Here is a 10,581-nt window from a genome sequence, read left to right as displayed (position 1 = left end):
AGATGATGTAAAGAAAATGCATATGCACATGGAGGATGATCAGAAACGATACTACGAACAACTGTTAAGTCTAAAAACATCAAAAAATTGGAGCAATCTAGTACAGGTGATACTGGCCCAGATGATAATCTTCAACCGAAGGAGGGACAAAGAAGTGTCTGCTATGACTGGCAACATTTCTCTCCCGGGACAAATCTCCAATTAACCCTGATGTTTTAGAAGCATTGACAGAGGTGGAGAAAATGCTCTGCAAATATTTTGAACGCATAGAAACCTGTGGGAAGAGGGACAGGAAGGTACCGTTACTTCTCACTCCAGTAATGGTCAGATCTTTGGAGCTGCTTGTCAAGGAGCGGAGCTCATGTGGGGTGGGCGACTATAATATCTACTTATTTGCCAGGCCAGGATATGATACACATTTTCGGGGATCCGACTGAATTCGTGCCTATGCCAAAAAATGTGGAGCCCAGCAACCTAAGGCACTATCCTCTACTAAATTGCGAAAACAGGTTGCCACCCTCTCCAGAATGTTGAATCTCAATGATACAGAACAGGACCAATTTGCTGACTTCTTAGGTCATGACATTAGGGTACATCGCAAATTCTACCGTTTCCCTGAAGGAACTCTTCAGTTAGCAAAGATCAGCAAGATACTGATGGCCTGTGAACAAGGCAGATTGACAGAGTTCAAGGGGAAAAGTCTGGACCAAATCTCCATTAGCCCCTGTGGTAAGTGTCTAGGGTAATAGCGAGATGTTAACTTACATTTTTAACAATTTATTAAAGATGCTTTTATTTGTCTGTTGTGTTTTAGAAACTCTCATGTCTGAAAAAAAGGATGACACAGACTACTCAAATTTGGAATCGGAAAGTGTCTCAGAGAAAGCGGAGTCTTCTGAAGAAGAGTCTTCAAATGGAAACCTGACAGGTATTAGTGTACCAGATACAGTGCTGTATGAAACTGTGAACTGTGCAATTATAGATTGGTTCTGATAAAACAAAGATTTCACGGTGAACACAAAAACAGGCTTCTCACATTACAGGTTAATGTTTACCAATTCCATATGATGGTTTATGGTTTATCATGCATGTAGTACAAAAACAAACCTTAAAACCGAATGAGATGGTTTTCATGTTGTGTTGATAACTTACTTGATGCCTTAATGTGTTGGTCAGGTAATAGGATGAAAAACTGATATGGCTAATAATTTGTACTTAATTCCAATAGAGATGACAGCGATTCGTCACAGGCAGTCAGCACAGAAGGGGAAGCTGGGACAAAAGAGCTGTTCCCACAGTAAGCATGACTCCTGTTGCCTTCAGTCAGGGAATTTACACCAATGCAACATATTGGGTCCTATTTGTGTTGCACATTGAATTTGTAACTTGTATTTTAGACACGGCCGTATCTGAACAAACCGAAGACACAGGCTCCAACTGGGCATCAGGAATTCACTCTGATAGAGGAGTCTTCTGATACTGATCTGACAGGTATTTGTATACTTCATATATAAATTGGCCTATTGATGATACCATTCATTTTTTATGGTTTCTTGTTTTCATTTTTTTATCACATCCAAATACATGGGTTTGCTAATAGGCTGGAAAACTAGCATAGTTAAATATTTGGCATTTTTCACTTATGTATTTTGTGCATTTCTTTCAAGAACAGATGACAGCGATTCCTCACAAGCAGTCAGCACCAAAGGGGAAGCTAGGACGAAAGAGCGGTTCCTACAGTAAGCATGTCTCATGTTGCCTTCGGTCTGAGAATTACACCAAGGCAACATATTGGGTCTAATTTGTGTTGCACATTGTATTTGTAACTTGTATTTTAGAAGCTGCCGTGTCTGAAAAAATGGAAGACGCACACTGGAATTGGGCATCAAGAAGTGACCCTGATAGAGAGGAGTCTTCTTATACTATTCTGCCAGGTATTATTTTATGTTAGTAAGGTACAAAGATTATACATGTTTGAGAATGAGTACAAGGTACTTCTAGAACTATCCAGGATTTAAAGTTATCAGAGTAAAAACAAACCATAGGTTGGCTCTTTCAGCAAGAACTATTCCCATTATCTAGATCAACTAAGCATAAAAAAGACTGTAAAAACCTTGTCTATGTAATTTTTTCAGGAAAGACGTCAGCGAAACGAGACGTGCAACCAGGACCAGCAAAGAGGTTTGAAAAGCAGTCTTTTTCCCTCCCTGCCAAAGGGGCAAAACAGAAGTGGTCGAGTACGGAGGTGGATGCAGTTGAACATTATTTGATGGATTTCATTTGAATTGGAAAGACCCCTGGAAAACAAGACTGTGAGAGATGTATTTCTGCTTTTCCCCAAGCACTAGTAAACCGGGACTGGAGATCTGTAAAATTCTATGTACGCAATAGAATAACTGCAGATCAAAGACGTCCAAATGCAAAATACATGTGATTTTTATTTGTTCTAGCTACAAAAGTTATGTGGTTAAAATCTTAACTTGATATGGTGGTTACTCAACCTGAATCTTGAGTGTGAGCCAAATTCTGTAAACCATGAGTTGGTTTATATTTAGGAGCCTTTACGAAGTCTAAAAATCAACAGAAGTAAATGGGGCTGATGAGCATGTTTTTATTTTTCATCAGCATCAAACAAAATACAATTTTATTTTGAACAGGTGATTAAGACATTTATTATAACTAGGCTCACACTCAGCCAGCTGTTTTGGCATTTGTTATAGCTCTTTAAAGAAAGATTAACTGTTCATTTTTTGTCCAGTCAGTGACAAACCACTTTAATAGTTAGTAAGCAAAAATGTTATACTTTCAATGTAGACATTCTCATAGGCTTCTTTTATTTTTCCTGTTGAATGTTTACAAAAAAATTACTGCAATTACAATAAAAAATAAGTATACTTAAAATGATCTAAACTGTAACAAATTTAAATACAATTATTTAGTGTATACATTTAAAATATTTGAAGTGTTTTTTAAGACAAGATTAGTTAAATCCCAATTTAGAGCATTTTATTTTAATATACTGGAAATACTTAAGCAATAAAATACAGGGGGTGTTTATTTTGAATATACGATGTTTGTTTATCACAACTTTTTTTACTGCTGTCATTAGTGGTACCGGTTCATAATAGCAGTATAACATCTAAGGGGTTTGTAATATATCGCCAGTTTACCATGGCAAAGAGTTGTTTGTAGGCATGATATAACACCATTGATGCAGCATTAGGTTGTAGTACGTTGGCAATGTATCAAACTCCTGAGATGCCTTACCGCTCTTCTAAACCGTTCACTAACACAATTAGAGCAGTAGGAAGTGATGGCATCATAGCTGTGATATACAAACCATCATCCAATCAACAATCATAATTAAGTCTTAACAGTATATCATATCAGTATATCAAGGTATGACATTGACATAACTTTTTCTGCTCTAATTTTGTTGGTAGCAGTTTTATGTTTTTATTTTATTTTTTACAGCTGCAGTGTCTTACCTAAGAAAAGTTCTTACCTGTGGGATTTTGGCTGTATACCATACCCCCTTATTCATTTTACTTTTAAGTACATTTGAAATACAATTTCCTTGGAAAACAGATCATCTTTAAACATGTACATCTAAGGATGGAATTCAATTATGCATTATGTGTTGAAGGTTGCATTGAAACAAAACAAATGGAGATTGATCTTGTATTCTATGTAAGCAAAGAGAAATGGGAAGTCTTTGTTTTGGTCTAAACTTTTGGAATAGTAGAAAAAATTAAATTTTTTGCAGTATAAAATGAGTTTCTTACGACAGTATTTTGTAACTGTTTTTACAATTTAAAAAAATATTTGAATAGTAATATCTAGTTTTGTGATTGCATGAGATCTATTGATATCTCCTCTATAGGGTTGTCCCATAATTATCTTATAGCATAGGGTGAATTCAGACGACTGCTGTTTCAGCAAAATCTTTCTTATCCATTGACAAGATAGACAGTAAATGTATAGCAGTACAATTGCTGCGAATATACTGTCACAGCTTCAACACCCCGTGACGAGATTACCAAAATCACTTGTTGCTTTGTCCACCAACAATGCCTGTGTATTGTCAGTCAGCAAAGTGTTTTTAACTACGGTTGACAGCCAGATGTAACCATTACATTCAATCAGAACCCCTGCTCAAAATGTCTTTCTGTGAATATATTGTAATGTGGAGAGGCACTGGGAGTGGACGTGGGGTGTGTTCAGGGCCCTAGTGGTTGTTTTATTAACAAAATTAAGGGAGAGTGGAGGAGTTGAGGGAGAATCAAAAACCAATAATTTAATCCCTTTGAGGAAGCAGCATCAATTTCGGGGGACCTCCTGTTGGGGATTTGGGAGGAATGGGTGTCGGGGGTTGTAGGTTTGGCAGCGGTTTCAACATGTCCCATTTCCTGGTAATCTTCCTCTTTTTTTTCCAGCCTTCTCTTGTCCATCTATCCACACTTTGTTTATGTGGGCCTTGGCCCCGAGATGCTCTCAAGAAAACTTAAAGTGCCTCATATGATAAAGTCCCAATGGATGGCAGGTATGCAGGGCTGGTGCTGGTGGTTCCGTAATATTCTGGACGCTACAGTCTGTTTTTGTTGGTAGCGTTAGTGCCACACAGATTTGTGTGGGTGTGTTTCCACATTGGTTATTAATGAATCACTGCAAACGGTCCTAAGAAGTTGGTCATTTCTGAAATTATTTTTTGAGGGAATATGTCACTGTTGAAGTGATTTTCTAATGATAGATTTTTTTTCAAACTCTGGAAGGTAATTGCTGTGCTTCTTAAGTGTCTGGAAAGCATGGTTCCTGTGAGGTAGGCTTTTCTTGGAGGTCCTAAATCGTTAAGTAATACAAGACTGTGTGTGTGTGTGTGTGTGTGTGTGTGGTTTATTTTTGTGTCTTTCCATCTGGTTTCAAATCCACAGGCAACATTACATGTGAACCACTATATCAACTCCAAAGTAGAATTGTGAACTCTCTCCCTTACTTAGCAAGCTAGCATTAGCAAGAGCACTTGCGAACTAGGTGCGTGCGAAGCGCTTTTTCGGCCTGTTTCAGTTTTCCCTCCATTTTTCTGAGTATGTTCAAATTCTGTGAATAGTGGCAGTGAGTGTGGGTAGTCCGGGGCGGGAAGGGATATGGACAGGGGCGATACCGGGGACCCAAGGCTGGACATGGTACTGGTTGTGGTGTCGTCGTTGTGGTGTTCTGGTTTGAACACACCACATCAGCAGCCACTTTCTTTTCAGACCATAGACAACTCACCACCACTGTATACCTACCAGACAGACAGACAAATAGAGGGAAGGGACTTTGGAAATTAAACACTACACTACTGACTGACAGACTTAACATGCAATACATCACACATCTGGAAAATTGGACCTCTCTCCTTGACCTATTCGACTCCCCCATTGATTGGTGGGAGATGGTCAAGGAGAGAACCAAACACTTTTACACTAAAGCAGGCAAAACAAAGGCAAGATGCAAAAGGGAACAACTCACCAAATTAAACAGACGACTACAGAACCAGACAGAACTACAACAAGAAGGCTTCAATCTCTCAACCGAAATAGCAGTCACCAAACACAAACTGGCACTCATACATAGACAGGAACAGCAGAAAATCAAATAAACAAGCAAAATCAAACACCTAGAGGACGACGAGAAATGTACAAAATACTTCTTCCAGCATATCAGACGTAAAAAACAAACCATAGACACACTGAAGGACCACACCCAGACACCACAAAATGACGAACACACCATCACAGACATCATCACCGACTTTTACACCAACCTGTACGCGACTAAAATCACAGACGATGACTTGATCGATGGACTTCTTCAACACATCACCCCAGTACTTGACAAGGAGGAGGAGGGAGACCTGACACTGGAGGAGCTCACCCGGGCGATGCAGTCCCTAAGTACGGGTAAGACACCGGGTCCCGATGGGCTCCCTGCTGAGTTTTACATAACATTCTGGGAACATCTTAAAGTTTGCCTGGGGGCGGTCTACAATAGCATGTACAGGGAGGGTAAACTAGCACCCTCCATGACAGAGAGTGCAGTTACCCTCCTGTACAAGGGAAAGGGTGATGCCACTGAGCTCAGGAACTGGCGCCCCATCAGTCTCCTGGGCTCAGACTATAAGATCTTGGCAAAAACCCATATGTACCGGTTACAGAGGTCACTCCCGCAGGCCGTTGGATCCGACCAGACTTGCGGTGCTCCGGGGAGGTCGGCCCTGGATAACCTCTCAGCTGTTAGGGACATTTTTGCTCACTCTGTCGAACGGTCTCAGCCCTTTTGTCTTTTCAACCTTGACCAGGAGAAGGCCTTCGACAGGGTGAGCCATCCTTACATGCTGAGAGTGATGGCCAGAATGAACCTCGCTCTCAGTCTCCGAAACTGGGTTTCAATTATTTACCGCAACAACACCAGCAAAATCCTAATTAATGGCACCCCCTCTGCACCCATACCCATGCACTCTGGTGTAAGGCAGGGCTGCCCACTGTCAGCCCTGCTATACACCATTGCCATAGAACCCCTACTGGTCAGCATACGTCACAACCCCCGCATCACTGGCTACCCTTTACCCGGAGCACACGGCATGACAGTCAAAACCCAGGCATACATGGACGATATTACCATTATCACGACAGACACAAGGTCCATCCCACACATCACGCACGCAATCAACACTTTCTGCACAGCAACTGGGGCAATAGTGAACGGGACTAAGAGCGAGGTTTATGTAACACCGGACTGGCCAGCCGACCAGGTCTTGCCATACCCTGTAAAAGAAACGGTTAACATTCTGGGCGTATGTTTTGGCAGGACCAACCCCGGACGCCGGAGCTGGAAGGACGCCCTTGCCAAGGTCAAAAAGAAAATCGCTAGCTGGCAGGGGCGATCCCTCACGATGACTGGGAATGTCCTAGTCATTAAAGCCATTGTTTACCCGATCCTGGCATACATAGGTAAGGTTTTTCCACCAAACACACAGACAGCAAGACACATCAACAAGACCATTTATAACTTCATCTGGGGCAGTGACCAGGAGCGGGTAAACAGGCTGACTATGTGGAAAAAAGAGAACAAAGGGGGTAAGGGGATTCCAAATATTCCACTCTTCATAGCGGTGCAGGGCCTTAGTTACATCATTTCCAACATACGCAAACAGCACAATAAAGCCGTTTTTTTCCATACATTCTACTTTTCAACAACAATCAGACCATTGGGGCTCTGCACCCTTGACCATCGGACCCCTTACTCCTGGGACCCCCCTATGCACTACAAAGCACTAAAAACCGTAATCACCTCGCAATAGCTACATACCCACAAAAGCCAGGACTGGTCATTCAAAACACTTAGAAAATTCATCACGGACAGGGACACAGTTACAGCGATACCATCAATAACAACTGAACAATGCACCACAGCCTGGAAAAACATAGCTTCACCCGCACTCATGAACAGGCACACGGACATAGCGTGGATGGCTGCCATACTCTGCCTCCCCACCCGGCATTTTATGTATAGAAGGGGAATAGCCAAAACTGACCAGTGCCCGCACGGCTGTAGAGAGATAGAAACAGAAGATCACATCCTTTGGCGGTGCAGGGTGGCACAAAACATCTGGCTCATGACCTCTGATCTCCTCACCAGGTTGACCGGCACGGCTGCGACGACCCTCCGGGGTATCCTCTTCGACCACCAGCAGGAATCACCCCAGGAGAGGAACGACTGGAGGGTCGTCAACGCCACAAAGTAGACCATTTGGGAGACACGAAACATAAAGGTTTTTCATAAACAGGACACTCTCCCTATCATCACTGCCAGAATCCTCCGGAAAATCATCATAGATTACATCACCTTGGACACCCACCGCATTGGGCAGGACACCACCAACAGACACTGGAACATCATCGGACCGAACGAGATCATTATCACCCCCCCCCGTCACCAACCTGCCCAACCTTACCACGGTGCCCACAACCACAAATCCCAACACCCGCAGCCGAGCGGGGATCATGAGCCGCCACCTTGCACTCGACCCCTCCTACAGCCGTGCAAAGTACTGGACATTCCAACCACCATAGCCGATCTGCTACTCCACATGGACAGACATACATAAACATCCCAAAACAGATACATCATTCTTTGTCACCACGCAGTCACATTCATTTCCTGTGTCCTCCATCATGTCTCCGTCTATGCGCAAATGTTTTCTTAATTTTTTTTATCTTATTTATTTATTTTCCTTTAAAACCAAATAACATGACTGCAAACAGATATGATCTTCCTGTGTGCTTGTGTATATAGTGTAATATTGTAAATATTTGATGTATTGTTAAAACTGCCGTGAAAAGTAACATTCAATAAAATAAATTTTACTACTGGTTTGGGGGTTAAACGGGTGTTGGAGGAGGCGGGTGTGGGTCCTACTGCCGGATCATCTAGTCTTTCAGCGGCAGCACCAGGCGCAACTCGCTACAGTGAGGTTGATGGGGGGAGGGTGGTACAGGATTTTGTGGATGAGGTGGGGGGTGTTTCCTTCGACGTACTGGGGTCGCCTTTGTCTCCTCTGGATACCGAGGGGGGGTTTGCTAGATTGGATGGATGGTGATGGGACTTTGGGGTCAGTGGGGGGTGTTTAATATGTGATTGTATGGGATGATGTCTTCTTATATTGTTATATTGCTATGGTTTGTTTGGATGTCATGTCTGTGAATGTGTGGGGGCTCAGGGATCCAAGTTAAGAGGCAGGCTATTTTTAATTATTTGGGGGCCGTGCGTTTTGGTTTTTGTTTCTTGCAAGAGGTTCATTTATGGGATGGAGGGGATATCTAAAGGCTTACGAGGGAGTTGGGGGTTCTGTTTGGAGTGTGGGGGGGTGCCCTCATCAGGTGTTGGGATTTGGGGAGGCGGGAGTGACGGTGGAAAACAGTTTTTTTGGGGGAATGCTGGGGAGAGTATTGAGGGCGGATGTGACATGGGGTGATTTTCGGTTGAGGGTGGGGGGGTCTATGGTCCGCAAAAGGAGCCGGACAGAAGGGCTATGGTGGAGGGATTGGTGCCTTTGTGTGCTACTAATATGCTTCTGATCATTGGGGGTGACTTAATTGTGGAACTCCAGGGGGGCAGCGGCAGATGGTAGTGTGGGGGCTCTTAGGGTTTTCTTTCTTCACAGCAACTGGGGCAATAGTGAACAGGACCAAGAGCAAAGTTTATGTAACACCAGACTGGCCAGCCGACCAGGTCCTGCCATACCCTGTAAAAGAAATGGTTAACATCCTGGGCGTTTGTTTTGGCAGGGTGAACTCCGGACACTGGAGCTGGAAGGACGCCCTTTCCAAGGTCAAAAAGAAAATCGGTGGCTGGCAGGGGCGATCCCTCACAATAACTGGGAAGGTCATCAAAGCCATCTTTTACCCGAACCATCGTCTACCGCCTTCCCCTGCCCCTTCACACCAACCCCAACCCCCCTGGGTCCCCAGCCCACACTTCACCACACCTGTGTGTACTCATCTCCCCCTCACAACTTAGGTCCTGTATCCCTCCCTCAGCCCCCAAGCCTGATGTTTGACCTCTGGAGGTCACAGTAGTCCCCTTGCCACTTTCTCCCACGACTTCCCGCCACTTTCCCACACGATTTCCCACCTCTTACCACCTCCCCCTGCCCCCTCACACTAACCTTAAGGTTAGTGTATAGAGGCAGGGGGAGGCGGTAAGGGGTGGGAGGTCGTTGGGGAAAGTGGCAAGCGGACCACTGTGACCTTGTGAAGTCAGACATCAGCCTTGGGGGCTGAGGGGGGGGGGTACAAGGCCTAAGTTGTGAGGGGGAGATGAGCCCACACATCTCGTTGTGACTAAGTAGGGGTAGGGGCCCTAAAGGGGTTAACCCCTCTAGGTCCCTTACCTAAACTTAACCACACCGGGGTTTGTGCTCATCCTTCCCTCGTGACCCAGGCCCTGTATCCCTCCCTCAGCCCCCAAGCCTGATGTCTGACTTCACAAGGTCACAGTGGTTCGCTTGCCACTTTCCCTGACGATTTCCCACCCCCTACCACCTCCCACTGCCCCCTCACACCAACCCCCATGGGTCCCCAGCCCACACTTCACCACACCGATGTGTGTGCTCATCTCCCCCTCACAACTTATGTCTGACCTCCGGAAGCCATGGCGGTTCACCTGCCACTTTCCCCCAACACCCACCTCCCCCCTAAGTCCCCTCACGCCTACGCTGGCCCCTCTTAAGTCCTCGCCTCACCTTCACCACACCGGCCCGTGGGTATTCATCTCCCTTCCTCTTGACCCGGGCCTTGAATTCCCCCTCCCCCCGACCCCTAAACTTATCGACTGACCTCAGGAGGTCCGAGAACCGCTTGCCACACTACCCCACGATAGTGATCCCCTAACCAACGCCTCCTTGTCCCCTACTGGCCCGTCTCATGCAACCGCCCCACCGGACGGTCCTCCGACCCCCTCCCCACAATTGACCAGTCCCGCCCCAATTTTACCTACCAAAGGACCACCCTGGACATGGTCCGGTAAGATCTTGGACCC

At 44.8% G+C, this 10,581-nt stretch overlaps 2 long non-coding RNA genes across 2 annotated transcripts; both read left to right on the top strand.

Moving 5' to 3' along the window:
• The first annotated feature begins 259 nt into the window (after nucleotides 1–259).
• LOC114840966 lies at nucleotides 260–1,488 on the top strand. The gene is made up of 4 exons (XR_003782957.2): nucleotides 260–729; nucleotides 815–928; nucleotides 1,229–1,297; nucleotides 1,398–1,488. It is a non-coding gene; the product is annotated as an uncharacterized LOC114840966 (long non-coding RNA).
• Nucleotides 1,489–1,679: 191 nt separating this feature from the next.
• Nucleotides 1,680–2,782, top strand: LOC114840967. Its single transcript, XR_003782958.2, has 3 exons — nucleotides 1,680–1,739; nucleotides 1,839–1,934; nucleotides 2,136–2,782. It is a non-coding gene; the product is annotated as an uncharacterized LOC114840967 (long non-coding RNA).
• Nucleotides 2,783–10,581: the final 7,799 nt, after the last annotated feature.

This window comes from Esox lucius, chromosome 15, assembly GCF_011004845.1.
Source record: "Esox lucius isolate fEsoLuc1 chromosome 15, fEsoLuc1.pri, whole genome shotgun sequence".
Classification (NCBI taxonomy): domain Eukaryota; kingdom Metazoa; phylum Chordata; class Actinopteri; order Esociformes; family Esocidae; genus Esox; species Esox lucius.
The sequence above is the reverse complement of the archived record's forward strand: the minus strand, read 5'-3'. Positions and strand labels throughout refer to the sequence as shown.